The following is a 17,520-nucleotide window of genomic DNA, read 5'->3' as shown; positions in this document are numbered from 1 at the left end:
GCTACACACTATCAAACAAATAATTTACTTTGTGTTTAAACCAAATTATATATAACTCTTGGGAAATCTCCACCTATTTTTATATATTCTCACATTACTTGTCTGTTTCCTCTCCCTCCTTCAGATCTTAGTATAGTGAAATATAGAAATACCGAAATGGCCCACATAGCATTCTTTCCCCTAAACAGATCAGGAGAATGAGAGTGACATTACTGAATATCTGGTTTTTTTTTTTTTTCTCCCAGCCACTGGCCTAAGCATTCCACATGCATCCTTTATTTAATCTCACTACAACTTCATGAAGTCAGTATTACCGTCATTTTACAGCTGAGCAAACTGAGGTTTCAAGAGGTTAATAACTTTTTCAAGGTCACACAGCTGTTAAGGGGCAGAGCCAGGTCTAAAATACAGGCAAATCCAAATCCATCCTTGAAGCTCTACATAATACACCAGTGGTTCTCAAAGTGTGGTCCTAAGACCAGCACCAGCAGCATCTTCTGGAAACCTGTTACAGATTATTGGGCTCCATGATGGAAATACTAAATCAGAAATTTGGATGGGAGGAGGTACGTAGGACCCAGTGTTCTGTGTTTCCACAAACATTTTGGATTATTTTGATGCTAAAGTTTGAGAAACACTTAATTATACTATATGTCCTCCATGAAAGCAACATGTTTGGCATTCATAAAGAATTCTTATACAAAAGGCTCCATAACAATTTAACTGGTGGACTCCTTCACTAAAGAAGCTCGATAAACAGCATCAGCAGCACACATCCTTGTAAGAATGGAAAGTGAGAAGCTGTTTGGGAATCCAGCTGAAGGTAAGTGTCTGTAGCACATCATTTTATTCATTGATTTCATGGGACTCAAACCACTTTCCCAAGAGGAAACAAATTATTCACTGTTTGTTTCCCAACATCCAGAACTTATGGGAAACTAAAGCATACGTCATTATCTGATAGATCTGGCCCCAGCCAGTCAATGTGTCAGAGATGAAAACAGTAAAGCCAGTAAAGATGGGGCAGAAAGAAGATTCGCAAATGACTGGGTTGCTCAGATCCTCATGATTTTGATAATTTCATATGGTAAGGGATGGAGGTGGTAGGGAGCTGGAAGGCTTTAACTATTAGAAAAGGAGGCAAGATGAAGTAGGAGCTACTTCCTTCCATGCAAAATTAAAATCCCAGCTTCCTTGTTAGGCACATGTGCTTCTGTACTGCCCAGCCCCCTGCTCCTGGATACCAGAGTCTAGTCAATATGCTGTAAATAACCTATATTAATCTAGGGAATTTCATGCTACTGAAGTGGCTTTGGCTCAGCCAGTGTAGTGTTACACATTTCAGAAAATGAGAGAGAGAGAGAAAAAAAATGAACACAGTTTTGGTGAAAACATGCTTCTTAATTCATATTAACTGTCTATTAGGATTGTGCTTACTGATGTGAAAGGTTTGGAAAAACTATGTGAGATATCACATTAAAACAGGAAACAGATGGTGCTTAACTGGGTATGCAGGTGAGGAAGCAGGAGTTTCCTCATTTGGCTGTGGGATGCTCGACAAGAACAGCAGCGACCTGTTTGTTCTTTAGTCCGAGTCCGAGGAAAATATGAGTATGTTTGTGAATTATGGTTCATCATGTTTAAGATGTACTAATTTACTTACATAGAATCTAACATGATAACAAGAATATAATCTGACCATGAATTCAGTGAATTGTGGTTTATTCTTGCTATTACAATTATTTCTGAATATCAAAACAGTTTCTTCTGATGTTAATATAGAGCATGCTGGATTTTAGAGCATGAAAGACTCAGTGCAGATTTAACCATTTGCAAGTCAGGTTAATGCTGGAATAAACTAAAATAATTTATAGAATGTACTAAAGCTGAATTGCAAGGAAATTTATGATAGGTAGTCACACAATAATAAAAAACCAAAGATTAATTAACATAAAAATTCTAGCTGTCATATTTCTCTAAGTAGAAATAATTGTAATGTAATTTTATTTCACTGATTGAACCTTCAACTAGGTTCTGGGTAAAGTCAATATGAAAATGAAAGACTATGAAAGGCACCTTTAGGCCAGAAGGAAAACAGGACATGATCTCGCCAGCTTCAGAGTTAAAGCCACTGAATTACATGCTAGATGCACACACGCACACACACACACACACACACACGTGCTGTGTGCTAAGTCACTTCAGTCATGTCTGACTCTGTGTGACCCTAAGGACTGTAACCCACTAGGCTCCTCTGTCCATGAGATTCTCCAGGCAAGAGTTCTGGAGTGGGGTTGCCATGCCACACACACACACATATACACACACATACACACACACATACACACACAGGCGTACACTCATAGATATAGCTAATGATATTCATTATTGCTTCCAAAGGATGGGGAATTTGAACAAAAAATGAATGAGACTTTAAAAAGATCTGTCTAAACTATTTTTGGAACTTGTGAAATAACTAATGTATTGAGTTTCATTTAAAATGACTCAAACATTTTTGTTCATTTCACTAGTTCTGAAAATATCAAAACACTAGAAGCAAAAATAATTCTTTTATGTAAACTGTAACAAGAATCTAAATTATTGATTTAAATTTTTATCACAATTATGTGTGGCATTTTTCCACTCACAAATATTGAGAAATCACATTATAATGGAAAGTTTGCATCATTAAAGAGATAATAATCTTAGCTTTTCAAGTGTAAGACTTTCAGGTTCCAGGCAAATACCTAGATTACTGGAGGGACTATATTTGCTTTCTACTTCATCTTTGTATCTCTCAAACCCAGTGCCTGCTGCTCCTTGGTTCCTCAGTAAATGTTGGTTGGACCAGATGGAGTAGCTTCCTCATAACATTGGTCCGGCCCACTGTATTTGGGATTGTAATGTTTCTGAATTTTTGAGTCTTATAGGCATTCATCAGAGGCTCATAAAGATATTTCAGGGACCTCATTGTTCTCCTTTCCACTCCTCTAATGATGCTAAATCATACTGCTTTTCTAGTGCATGACTAGCAGAAGATATAAACGCATCTCCTGTATTGAGGCTGACTGGGGACTGATTTGTGTTTAAGCTTACTGTAGAAGTAGCAATTGGAGGGAATCCACAAAATGATCCAAAAGTTTATAAATGTAAAGATAAGGCAATTCTTTTCTTCTTTTGTATCAGGTAATAGCATAGTAATCACTGTTTTAGCCATCATGTGCTTTTGGTTAACTCACATTTTTGGTATAAATTCCTAGCAGTTGCTCTATAAAATGATTAACTTTGAAGAAATTTAGTCAAACCTCAGTATTTAAAGTGACTGTTGCCCTTGTGTAGTAACTGAAACAAATACTCTTCTCTCCCATCCTCTACGTCCTACCCATCAAAAGCCTCAAAAATCAAGAGACGTGGATTCCAGTCCTGGATCTTGAGATCTTGGGCAAATCTATTTACATCCCTAGACTTTTGCATATTTTCATCTGTGAAACAGTCCTAACAAAATCTATATCATAGGGTAATCATGAGGTTTAAATAGAATGAGAAATACTATGTAAGAATAGTTAGATACCTAAAATTTTACATAAATGCAAGGGAACACTTTGATGATAATGTGTTAAAACTTGAACATTCAGAACATCAGTGAATGAAAGTTTGGGGTTCCATTAATTTTCTAGTTAACAGAAGATGGGAAAACTATTTTTCTTTTTTTTATGGTTTATTTTGATTATTTTTATTGTGACACTATATTAATATTAAAACTATTTTGAAGACAATTTAAAATGTAGGAAATTGATAGAAATATAAAAATTCTGACTAATTTGAATGAGCTCTCAGAGCTATTGATTAGATTCATGTATTTGTCTCTCTCTGTTTATCTACATATTTATTTCTTCTGTTACAAAAATTTTTTTTTTTAATTTTTTATTCCTTTATTTCTCATGTGTTCCCCATCCTGAACCCTCCTCCCTCCTCCCTCCCCATACCATCCCTCTGGGTCGTCCCAGTGCACCAGCCCCAAGCATCCAGCATCGTGCATTGAACCTGGACTGGCATCTCGTTTCATACATGACATTTCACATGTTTCAATGCCATTCTCCCAAATCTTCCCACCCTCTCCCTCTCCCACAGAGTCCATAAGCCTGTTCTATACATCAGTGTCTCTTTTGCTGTCTCGTATACAGGGTTATCGTTACCATCTTTCTAAATTCCATATATATGCATTAGTGTACTGTATTGGTGCTTTTCCTTTGAAAACTATTTTTCAAACATTATTTTTTAAACATATTTCTGAAATCAATTTGCTTTCTTGTTATACTACAAAAAATTAAATCTTAAGATTAAATGTGATATAACAACCTGTTGAACAGTATTGTAACTGTAATATTGTTGTAGTTCATTCTGTAGAAACTGAATCTACAATGACCTAGGATCCTTAGGAATTTTACTTGGGTTTTGTACTTAATGCCTAAAATCAGCCAGCTTTTTAGAACTTATTTCTTTTTCAATAAAGTATAATGTAATGAAAAAATTGTTAATCATTACTATATCTTTGGTAAACACAAGTTTATTTATTTTTTAAAAAATTTGTAAATATATTTGATTTATTGTCAAAGTTTTAGAAAATATCAAGACATCTGGGGCCATTTTGAATTTAGTTTAAGTTCAAAAACATTGAAAGAGTGAACCTCTACATATCATTCCTGTGCAAGAATTTACCAAATTCATAGGCTAATTGGATTCATCAATTCAAGTAGCATTTTCCAAAGGCGAATAATGGGTTCTACTAAGAAAACTAAAATGATTGGACTTTTGTCTGAGTTCGAGGAGACCACAGTCTTTGTGATATTCAGCTCTTAGCAGAAACAGCTTGTCCATTTGAGGTGACATAATTGAAATATGGGATATACGTTCCTAGAATATAAGTAGATATGTTAAAATTGTATTTTACTGTATTGAAAAGGAGCTGAGTGGCATTTTGTTTTTGTTTTTAAAACATTCACAGTATGTTGACAGGAGCATATGTTTTTAATTATGCCTATAGCTAGAACAAGACAGTCTATTTTATCATTAACTTTCTAAGATGTTTATTTATTTTAAATGGAGCTTTCTTTTTAAAAACTTTTTTTCTTGTGTCTAGATATATGATAGTTAGCTAGCTAGATTTGTATACAAATATTTAGAGCACATTTTTTAGTACAATACTGGTGCATATCTGTTGCCTCTCTAAGAATATGAGAAGTTTAAGGTCAGAGACCATAGTCTATTTGCTTGTATGTCTAGGGAGATATTCAAAATTGTTAACAGGACTTCCCTGGTGGTCCAGTGGTTAAGACCCTGCACTCCCACTGCAGGGGGCAGGAGTTGAATCCTGGTCAGGGAACTAATACCTCACATGCTTCTTGATGCAGCCAAAAAACAAAAGCATAAACAAAATTATTAACAGACATATGTCACGGGAACTAACCCAACAGAGCTGATAGCTGACGTAGGCACTAGAACTGGGGCTTGGAGCACTCCTGCCACGTGCCTGGTGTTAATCTTTCAGCTGGTAGACCATAGAGAAGTCTGAATCCCAGAGGGAGGTACCAGATGACTAAAACCACGGCTGGGGTAGGTGGGGTGCAGTGGGCAAGACCTGAACAACTAGCATGGGCAGAATGCCCACGCTGGCTGAAAATCAGCTTTGTGGCCTCAGGACTCTAGCCAATGCCTCACACAGAGTAATACTCACTAACTTTGCATAGAACAAAAAATAATAAATGTATTCCACACTCCCCAATTAAAGCTGAGAGAAGCCAGTTCTGAGAGTATTCTGGGTGAGAATAGAAACAAAATCAGGTTTGAAAATATTGCTGTAAACAGGACACGGTACATATACACACAGAGACACCCAAACATGGTATTGAAAACAGGTTGCACATAAAGACAAAAAACAATAATTATATGATGCCAACATCTTTTATTTTTTATAGTGAGGAGTTTTCATCCCCAAACCATCCAATATGCTGGGCGAGTTGTAGACAAAAAGGCAGATTAATTGCCACTCTTATCATGTATCCCGATTTACATGTTTGCTAAGACTCAGGAGGAAGAATGCAAAGTTCTAATTAGCGCTCAGCCAAAATTAATACTCAAAAGTTGAAAGTTCCTAATACCTTAAGTTTGAAGCAGAAGGAGAACAATTGACAAATGTTAGAAATAGTAAAGAACTATCATACTCAGCTAAGCAACAGAAAAGTAATGATTTTAAGTAAGACTAAGACAAGGAATATAACTTTTGCTGAAATTACACTGCTTTGGCAAAAAAAAAAGACCTAAAAATTCATTAAAAAAGAAAAACTTTCTAAGAACCAACTTCTATTTTTGTGTAAAGCCATTTAGGCAATTCCTAAGAATTAAAAAATATCTTATAAAGGATTATCAGTGCCAGTAATAATTATTCTGCCTCGTGAACATAAGCCCTAGGTAGATTTCCTGAATTCTTCCCATTTCCAGCATAGACTCAGTGTCTTTTACATTTTCTAGGAGTCTTCTGAGGCGACAGCTTCATAGACAAGAACCCACTCACTCTAAGCTTTAGAAATAAGCACAGCTTTACAAATGGCACCTTTATATCCAAGCAGTAAGTGTGAGATGAATATGCTTAATCTACTGCATCTTCCTTCCACACTCTATGTATGCTTTTAGCTGAACTAACTTCCAATTCCTCCTTGAACAAGCCCTATACTCTTTACATACCTACTTAGAATCTTCTTTCTCTATGGAACTTCCTTCCTCATTGTTCATCCCACTTGTTTTATCCTCAATCTATTCATACCTTTGCTAGAAAAGCTTTCCTGATGTCTTCAGGAGAAATGTGTCCCTCTTGCCCTTTTCTGTATGTCTAGGATACAGCCCACAGAGTGCTCAGCTTAACGTTGTTCCCGTCTGATAGCCCTAAGATATAAGGACCGTGAAACCAGAGCCTCTTTTTTCATCTTTGGATCCTTCATTCTGTCTTGTTTAAGCATAGAAGATTCTTGGTCACTTTTACTGTTCAGAGCAGAAAAAAAAAAAAAAAAGAGAGAGAGAGAATGAAGCTCAGCATTTCTAAAGGTTTCTAAGATGTGCAAATCTAAGGACTTCAAACTCATATATTTCTGCTCCATTGGGCAGGTGCCGAGATTTCTTAAAGAATCTCATTGTAATGAATAGAGCACAAGAAGTGGGAAATTTCCATGGCTCATAGCCAAACAGTGGACTCATTCTACAGCCCTGTTGCCAGTCTCAGACTGTAACAATCAATACATCACCTGCTGTCTATGGAGTTGTGTATATTTTTTTAATAATACCTCAGCTGCCCCCCTACTTGAATGGTTTATAGCTTATTATTAACATTCACCATCCATGTTTTAAAAAAGTACTTCTAAAAGAGGCTTTGATCCATAAATGAATAAATTCAAGGCTACTTTCCACAGGTGACCCACTTTTCAGTGACCCTTCCAACTCCTTCAGACTATACAAAGTGATTCCTTCATACATTTGATAATAACATAGAAAACAGATATTAAAGAGCATGCTTGCACGCTCAGTCACTTCAGTCACGTTTAACTCTTTGCAACCTATAGATTATAGACCACCAGCTCCTCTGTCCGTGGGATTCTCCAGGTAAGAATACTGGAGTGGGTTGCCATGCCCTCTTCCAGGGGATCTTCCTGACTCAGGCATTGAACCCTCATCTGTCTCCTGCACTGGCAGGTAAGATTTTTTTTTTTTTTTATCACTAGTGCCACAGGGGAAACTTCATTAAAGAGAATAGTGTTCTTAAAGAAATATACTGTTCTTAAAGTACTGTCATATATGTATGTGTACATATATATGATAATTATGCTTCCTAATCAGATTTGTTATCCTGTTTGTCTTCTTTGAAATCTTGTTTATGCTTTTTTCCAAATTAAGTCATAGTTAAAACTTAGTGATGGACTAAAAATATTCAAACAGATGATATCTAAAATATATAATTTCTTTATACTTGCATGCCATGTAATGTGACTAATTAACAGCAGTTTTGATGTTTGAAAATCACTAGTCAATGAACACTAATCTTTTAAATCATAGGTTTGTAAATAAACACACGGAAATGGAGTTAACATATCCAAATAAGCCTATCTGCTTGTGGCACTAAAAAAAATCCTTATGAATAAGTAAAATAAAGCACAAGCAAGAGTAAATTGCAGGAAAATGACTACATATTAAGCTAATAACATGAATTCTTTATTTGTGCATGATGGTGCCATCAAGGCTAATATAAACACAATATACTCCACCTAGCAATTCTCTCCATACAAAAACACACTGTATTTTAAAATCTAGATATTCAACAATGATGAATGTTATCAAAAGCAGCCATGAGAATGACCCTCATGTCTATACTTCAAAACCTTGTCAAGGAGTGTATTCCCCATGTTGTCATAAACAATCTATTTGGCTTCATTATCTGCTGATAAACATTTCCCATCAATTCTTTTGAAGAACATAGTATTGACATGCTTCCAGATAATAATAGATAGACTAAAATAACATTTTCTTAACCCTCTTCTTCAAGGTCTTCCTTCATAATAAAATATACTTTAAAAATTCGTGTAGAATCATATTACTGAAATTTTATTTTAGCCACAAGCTTCTAATAAATAAAGCTGTGTGTTAAGCAAATTCAGTCTTTTCAAATGCTTTCAAACTAACCATCATAGTTTTTTCTTCTGCAATGAAAAGCTGCTGAACAAATTACCAAGTCTGTCTGAAAGTCTGTTCAGAAGCAGTATTTCATCAAGTAACATTTTTTAAAAATTGACTTAACGATTAAAAATCACACCATGAGATGTTCTCACCTCTCATCTTACCACTAGTTATCAACAAACTACCCATCTATAAACTCACAGAGCTCTGAATCTACAGACTCTATTTGTCAATCAATTTACCTACTTTGTATTAACCACAGACTTTGTAGCCAGTGTTTACTATGCTGAGGAATATTTACTGAATTAAGCAAAGTTGTCAAAGTGATAATAACCTGGTATCATCAGTATTAATATTGACTCATTTTACTTCCAAAACATATTTTAATAAATTGCTTTTTCCTTGAGGAAAACAGAACATACTACAAGTTTTAATTTAACATAAGATGAAGAAAATCATGGTATGTTCACTGTGGAAAAGCATTGGTGAGCTAGTCCCTAGGGTAAAGGGAGAATGACATGTATGCTTTATCCTCTGCTGTAGAAGGCTACTGTCAATTGATTGTAAGTTTACTGTCCAGCACTGAATGGCTAAGAGAGACGCCTAACTTCTAGGCGGATTACCATCCCATGTTGTGTGCGTTGACTGTACTTACACAAACACAGGTGACACAAATTCAAGTCCTTAGTGTGAAATCCCATGACTAGCTTACATAGGACTATCGGAAATTGGCCCAAGGAGAATGAAAACTCTTAAGGAAACAGTCATAGCTGAGAGGCCAAGTGCTTTCTAGAGGATATACATCTATTCATTTACCTGTGGGTTTGCTGGAATCCTTTACCTTGTTTGATCAGACACGATGTCACTAAAACCCACATTTCTTACCCTGCACACCTTATGGCAAGTCAAAAAGTGGAGACAGTCTACTTTTACCTGTTCCTCAAGATAATAACAGCCTAGTGAGGGTTAAGAGTATGCATCATCTCAGTATCACACCAACCTGGATGTAAGAACTATCTTTGCCACCTACTAGGGCTTCCCTGGTGGCTCAATCAGTAAATAATCTGCCTGCAATGTAGGATCCCTGGGTCAAGAAGATCCCCTGGAGAAGGAAATGGCAATCCACTCTAGTATTCTTGCCTGGGAAATCCCATGGACAGAGGAGTCTGACATGCTACAGTCCATGGGGTCGCAAGAGTCGGACGTGAGTTAGCAACTAAACTACCACCATACCACCTACTAGCTCAGTGGCTTTGAGCAATTTACCTAATCTCTGAGATTTAGTTTACCTCATCTGTATGGTGAGGATAAAAACAGAACGTACTTCATAGGATCATTGTGATATTAAATGAGATACTCCACACAAATCACTTGTTAGAACTTAGGAAATACCCAAGTTAACTGTGATGATAATAATGATGCCTCAATTTAAAGATTCTATCTAAACCCAAAGGTATTTTTGGTAAATGTTCATAACGTGTCTATTTTTATCTCATTGTGTGGTAAGACTCAAGACAGGATATTGAAAATCACAGAAGAGGGAATTACCAAGCATACTGAGCAGAGGTTACAATTACAGTGGTGAGCAAGACATTCAAACACAATTAGAGCTTCTAGTCCTGTTGGGAGGAACAAAAGTAAAAGTCAATTTCAATGTAAAAGTCAATGTAACGATGATAAGCTCTTTACCCTATGAACACTTGTAACCTAGGCTTGGGTGTCAGTATGTGGAGTGTTCTGGAAGGCTTATTGAGGAAGTGACATGAAGGCAAAAGAGACCTGAGAATGAATAGGATTTAGACACACATACAGTGCTGGGGAGAAAGGCGGGGGATGAAGGATAAAGGTGATGAAAGAGGGTATTTATGACAGGAAGCCACCATTAGAGACAACAATAATATATGCAAAGACCTGGAGACAAAAGACTCTTGCAAACGTGTGCGGTGGGTGGGGGTTACGGGGTTAAGCACAATAGCAGAATTATGATCTTATGTTTGTTGGTGGCTGACTAAATAGCAGTGTGGCCCTGGCACAGCCTCTGGAGCCACATTCCTTTGTGGGGAGGGGAGGGTCAGGGCTTGGATTTCGTTGGTTGTGGATATTGTTTAATTGCTGGTATTGTTAAAAGGCATTCTAGGCAGCCATTATGTAAATTTAAATCTGGGTCAACCGATCTAAAAGGAAGAACAGGGGCATCTGGTAAGGGACCTTCATTACGAATGCAGGATAATCGGGTTGTGATGTCAGGGAGCACTTTCACGACATTGTGATTAGAACATTAGCAACTGCTCACAGGGACATTCCCAGCCTCCTAGTAAAGAGTGTCATGGATGGGCCACACAGCAAATACTCACAAACCCATGTAGGACTACATCCCTGCTCTCAAAACCAGACATTCTGTGATCCAGGTACCCATTTTCATTTATATCCCTAGGTGCATCTCTAGGATGAAAAATAATAAGATTGGAAAAGAACTTTGTGAGATAATGATAATCCTATCATCAGCCTTAATAGTCATTCAGAAAAACTAACAGAAAATATATGCAGGGTTTGAAATTTGCTCTATTATTTTTTGTAATGTGGCCTGGAAATTCTTTCCTTGTTTTTCCACACTCCAGGATACATGGTCATGAGTAAGTCATAGGCATAATATATTCTTAGCCAGCACTCATGAATTGGCCATAGATGGTAGCATGTTGCATTTATATGATGGGAGCTTGGCTTTGGAAGGAAAGGAGCTCCAAATTTGTTTCTCCTGGGGGCCAACTATGCTGGAGTTCTCAGTGGTGAATAATTGCTTATGTGAATAGTAACATCCTTTTCTTATACAAGTTATGCCCACACTCCCATCTCTATGTCCTGTTTGAGTTAGAAGCAGTTTGGTGTGTGAGATTCAGCTTCCATCCAGACAAAATTATATCAGCTATATTTTATATTCACATTTCTTTTACTTGGAAGTAGAGAAAGGGGCCCTTGAGCTGTCTTGTATGATATTTCTGCCATTCATTCTTGGCCTTCAATCCCCCACACACCTCAGTACTCTAAACCTTATATCCAGATGCTGCCAGCTCCTGACTGCCCTTCAGAGAGTTGAATATAGGGACCTTGTCATTCTGTAAAGTCATTTGTTCACAGTGGAGACCTGGGGCTTGATGTGACTGAGGACAAATTCAAAAGCAATATGCAATCAAATTATTGATGAAATCAGATCTTTTTATTGAATTTTTATAAACAAAATATGACTAAGTATTTTAGCTAATATGCCTAGCTAATTATTTAAGCAAGAGAAACATGTATATTTTGTAATAACCCTGCAAAGAAAGGACCAAAAGCTGTGTAAGACACATTTCTGATATTTAAGTAAAATTTACTCAAAAGAATTTGTTTCATTAAGATCAGAGCTTTAGTCATCAATCAATAAATAATAACACAAGTCCCCAGAACAGAATGAAAGCTCCAGAACCCACTGCTCAAAACCTGCCAGTAAAGACATCCCCCAAGGAAGAAAGGTAAAAATATCAGAGGGAAACTGGCAATATCTCCCAGGGATCTACAAGATGCCTAGAAGTGAATGTCATTTTCTCACCAATAATCTGCACTTTAATCTTACATGAAACAATTTTTCAAAAAAAAAAGTCTCTGTTCCCTTGTATTTGATAAAGAAAAAAATTAGAAATAGCCCAATTTCTTTTGGAAAAGTAGGTTTCTTCAGCTTTCGATTGGCCTTTCTCATGACCCCCTATACAAGAAGACAGATAATAAATATAATGATTTATACTGAAAAGAGAGCAGTGAGGATAATGGCCCAAACAGTGCTGTCTTTTATTATGTTACCATAGTAAATAATAGCAGTACGCTCACACTGTTATACTTAAGGTTGTAGCAGCGATTCCATTATAATTCCTGTTTTTCAGAAGTTTATAACTTGGTCTTGACAATATACTCTAGCCTGAAACTAGCCATTTTTTAAAATTTTTTTAGTCAAGGGCTGGTTTACCTCCATTGTCATGCCATTATTGAATAACTAAATTGGAAATTAAATAACATTTTCACTATGTTTTCTGGCTATCTTTGGCTATACTTTGCACATACACATATTGAAAATCTCTTCTATAAAACACATGTATACACACACACCCTATTGGTTTGCCTATACATTCAACATTTGTATTTAGAAAAATGAAGGATATTCAGTGCATTCAGTGTTCTTTAATTGGGATGACCACTAAAATAACTTACTACAAAATGCCTAAAATGGCATATATTAAAATGTTTTTATATATGATTCTGTAAATAATGAAACCCTTTGATTAAGGTACATAGTCACATTTGAAGAGGGAAACACAATTCTACTAAAGATGGGCAATCTAATTCAAGAAATAAAGAGGAAATTAACATTTTGGTAAGCCAAGTGAAAATGGGCAATTTTTTCATTGTATTCATTTTATACCTTTAACACGAAGAGACTCTAAGAATATTTTTGCCTTTATTTGTACTGTCTATATAATTTACTCAATGGAAGACAAATTTTTCAGTAAAAAAATTAACGTTACTTGTAGTAGCAGAAGGAGAATTAGGAACTATGTAGAACATTGTTAATAGTGCATAACCTATGTCCCAGAAAGTCTGAAACTTATAATAATCTGGCACTGATGTTACTTCTGTTGACTTAGACAAAAAAACACTTCAGGTGAAAGATAAAAGGCCTGTGAAAGAATAATTAGGAGGAAAAATTCTCACTCTGTAGCTCTTGTTTCGGAGAAGGCAATGGCACCCCACTCCAGTACTCTTGCTTGGAAAATCCCATGGGCAGAGGAGCCTGGTAGGCTGCAGTCCATGGGGTCGCTAAGAGTCAGACACGACTGAGCGACTTCACTTTCACTTTCCACTTTCATGCACTGGAGAAGGAAATGGCAACCCACTCCAGTATTCTTGCCTGGAGAATCCCAGGGATGGGGAAGCCTAGTGGGCTGCCATCTATGGGGTCGCACAGAGTCGGACATGACTAAAGCAACTTAGCAGCAGCAGCAGCAGCTCTTGTTTGGACTTACGAAAGCAAATGCCTAAATTCACATAGTTCAGAGAGATTCTCTTTAGAGCAGTATCTACCGCAAAAATTCTGTCTTGTTCATTCCTTTTTTCCCTCATGCCCAGGAAATACAAGTTAGTCTTATGGGATGAATGAAAAATGGAAACTTGACTTTTATAGCAGATTTCCCAAGACTTAATTTGCAAACATTAATAACTCTACCTCAGTTTTCTAAGTAAAACAGGAAAAGAAGGGAAAATTTCTCAGTTTGAGCAATTCTTTGAAATACGGTAAGTTGAAAAAAAAATTTTTATTTCAATTCCAAACACAAGAGGTCTCTAAAAAGGAAGAGAAATAATTAGCTCGAAAGGAATGAAAAAAACCTATTAAAATGACAACATTCTTTTAGCTATTGCTTAGAATACAAATTCACCACCTCAGTCAACTAGATTATAAGAACTATAAATACAAGTAATACTTCTAATTTAGATAGAAACATACCAAAAGATCTAAATAAAGAAAATCAACATCTACTAGAGATTCTGTTCAAAGTGTCTTCTGGAAAAACCCAAGACACTGGAGAGAAAATAGGAGCTTCTACAATGGCTGCATTGGAACCATGCAAGGGAAATACTTGAAATCAGAAATTTCAAAATATATCATATGTCTTTTACACAAAACTACCAGGCTGACGTCTATGGGGTCGCACAGAGTCAGACACGACTGAAGCGACTTAGCAGCATAGGGTACTGAAATATGAAGGTAAATTAGGATGAGTATTCCAGATTAAACAATACATATGTAAAATAATCTGTTTTTAAAATCACAAAGTCTCATTGACTTGTCATTTGCAGCTACTCAAATCCATCGTAATCAGCAGTAGAAGAAAACCACCAAGAACGCTTTGCCTGCCTTCATGAACACCAGGACATGCAAAAGCACATCTGAAATCTCAGGAATAACACTGGGTATAAGAAGGAGGCTCAGAGACATCCCAAAGTGATTTCAAATTTGGGAGTAAAAATGAGGTTAAAAAACAATAACAAGCAAACAAGTAAAGCACTGAAAACTCAAAGCAGAGAATGGAGCAGAAGATGTGGTTAATCTTTACAACCATCCTCAAAGAGAAGTCTCACGTCTGAGAGGCTAGGTGCTGTAGGGATTATTTGCACAAGCTTTGCCTCCTGAGACGGTCCAGGACTCCACCCTCCCTCTTTGTTTTTCTACCATCAGACACCTGAAAATGAACCAAAATGACCCTTGAAACTTCGTCATCTCCAGATGTTTGGGAATAAAAAAAATTAAAATGAGAGAAAGTAGAGCTTCCCAAGAAGCTCTAGAAGAAGGACCTGACAACAATTCTTTTACTGCCTATCCTGAGGGACTGGCTAAGAATGGCCTCTGGATACTATCTGGGGCTCAGCAGCATGCCACCTCCAACTATATGAAGAGACAAAAGCCACCCATGGAAGAGAAAGTGTTGACTCACCAATCTATCTCCCCCAATAAAAAGCTATTATTCTCCACTGCTGACTGTGAAATGTCCACTGTTAGTAATCAGACGATACTAGTAACGATCTTCACCAAAAGTTATTATTTGCTTTAGAAATATATTTCTGCAGAAGAACTAAAATTAGTTATGAATATGTTTCTATTATTCCTTTGATTCTATCACACAGTGTTATGATTCTTTGGACAGTACTGAAAAGATGCACTGCACTTTAAAAATGATCATTAAGACAGCATAATTACCATCAATTGTTTAAAGAAATGAACAGCTATTTATTACACAACACCCGGGCACATGAATGTGTTTTTGTGTTCAATTTGTGTTGATTTAAGTGCTTATTATAGGTGAAGGATATTGATAGAATAATTTTGCAAATGGCCTCAAAACATAGAGAGAATTCCTTTTTCCTTTTTGACTACCACAAATTTCAACATGAAATATTTTGCCAGTGTGCCATGAACACCAATAGTATAACATAAACCATGGAAAAATTCCAGGCTGTGTTGACATTTTTTATGAATGTTATGGGATGGCAGACTGGAGGTGTACAGCTGTGGGGGTTGGCCAGTCATCCCACTGCCGTCTGTGTATCTGTATGCTTAAATGAATTAGCTAATATAAAAACAGTGCATAAACAAGTTTAATGTCATAGAATTTCCTCTATAGGATACAGAATATTCAAAGCCGAGTAAAGGAATAGAAAATAATTTTCAATTGCTATGACTTGGGAATAAGGCAAATATAAAATGGAAAAGCTACAGCTCCCAAACAGAAATGGGTTATGAATACTGCTTGGCTGTTCTCCTCTTTCTCCCTTTAACTGTATTGTCCTGTTCTACTGGCAGCATTGTTTTTGCAACCTAGGATTGTGAGCAATGATCTTTTATCAAAGGACTAGAGAGACTATTCCACACCTCAAGGTCATTCAATGACTATCAAAGCCCTTTCTTCTTGAGGAAAAACCAAACCATGATATGTAACCCTCAACGCTTAGATTCCCATCTCTGAATTACTCTTCATACAACAAATACTGTGGTCACTTATCAAGAGAGCCTCCCCCTCCTCCCCGCCACATACAAACACCAGTAGCTGATCTAAGAAAAGACTCACTTAGCAATGAGACATTCTTGTCCTATCCTTTACATACATATGAAAATCCCTCAATGATAAGCCCCAGCTACAGGGCTTAATGTCAACAGCTTCACACTGAATTCTCTTTTCACCCCTTGAATTTAATTCCTTCATGATGCCGCTTACTGGTTAAATAGTGTAAATGATTTTTCTAGTATATTAGCTGACTCCAACTTTCATTATGTTTCCTCTTAATTCTTAAACATTACTTGGCTTGAGTCATTTTTTCTCCATGGGTTTATTATTCGCTAAACAATTGTGTGTGTGTAATAACTATATAAATGAATAAAAAGAAGCAACAAATGATCCCTTAGGGGAAACTACACAAGCACGTACATAGTATGTATAATTGGTGTTAATTTTGATGGTGGGATTTTTAAGTTAGACAAGAAACAATAAAACTTTTATTTTTAGCTAACAGTTTGTGGGCTAATTTAGTCCTTGAAATCCTTCCAAGCATGATAGCTTAAAATTTGCCCCAGATGGACTTTCTCTTCTGTTCAAATTGCTCGACAGCAACATAACAGCCATTTATAACAAAGTCTGCAGAAATGGACTGGTGCTTCTTGTCTTCCAAATACATCGGTCTGTTTGTAAGGAGAGTGCCCCCATAAATCACCATGAATTAAAGAGGAACGCACCCGTCCCAATCAAAACATCAGGAAGAAACCGTTGCCCAATAGATAAGAACACAAACAAGTGCAAAGCATCACTTGAGTTTTTATAGAAGGCCCATATTTTTGGAAGGCAACCAGTGCTGTTTCACATGCTGTACTTTTTCTAATCTGACTGACTCACAGTCTTGTGATAGTGAGATAAGCTAGGTAGGCAAATTTTTATAGAGTTGCAATTACTGAAATTGTCATTACGCTGCTCACTGTAAAATAAATATAGATAGAAGTGAAATTATGCACAGGCTAGAAGTAGAAAGTGTTTTGCTTCTGTTTGCTAAATTAATCTCTTCCTAAATGGCTGCAGGCCAGGTAGGTTAGCATTTGTGGTTTCAAAGGTTTTCAGCGCTTGCAATGAGCCATGAAATTACTGCATGCTGCTGAAAATGGCAGCTGATGAAAGGAAAAGAGTGAATCCCAAAGGCAGAAAGACAGGAGGAAGCAAAATTACAGGCAGAAAG

The 17,520-nt window shown here is 36.6% G+C and overlaps 1 long non-coding RNA gene across 1 annotated transcript; it reads left to right on the top strand.

Moving 5' to 3' along the window:
• The first annotated feature begins 274 nt into the window (after positions 1 to 274).
• Positions 275 to 15,155, top strand: LOC147359188 (uncharacterized). Its single transcript, XR_015141341.1, has 3 exons — positions 275 to 823; positions 7,611 to 7,740; positions 14,602 to 15,155. It is a non-coding gene; the product is annotated as an uncharacterized LOC147359188 (long non-coding RNA).
• The last annotated feature ends 2,365 nt before the right edge of the window (positions 15,156 to 17,520 follow it).

This window comes from Bos grunniens, chromosome 14 (assembly GCF_055505025.1).
Source record: "Bos grunniens cultivar Pamir isolate PY7600 chromosome 14, Bosgru_T2T1.0, whole genome shotgun sequence".
Lineage (NCBI taxonomy): Eukaryota > Metazoa > Chordata > Mammalia > Artiodactyla > Bovidae > Bos > Bos grunniens.
Note: the sequence above shows the minus strand (reverse complement) of the source record. Positions and strands in the feature narration are given on the sequence as shown.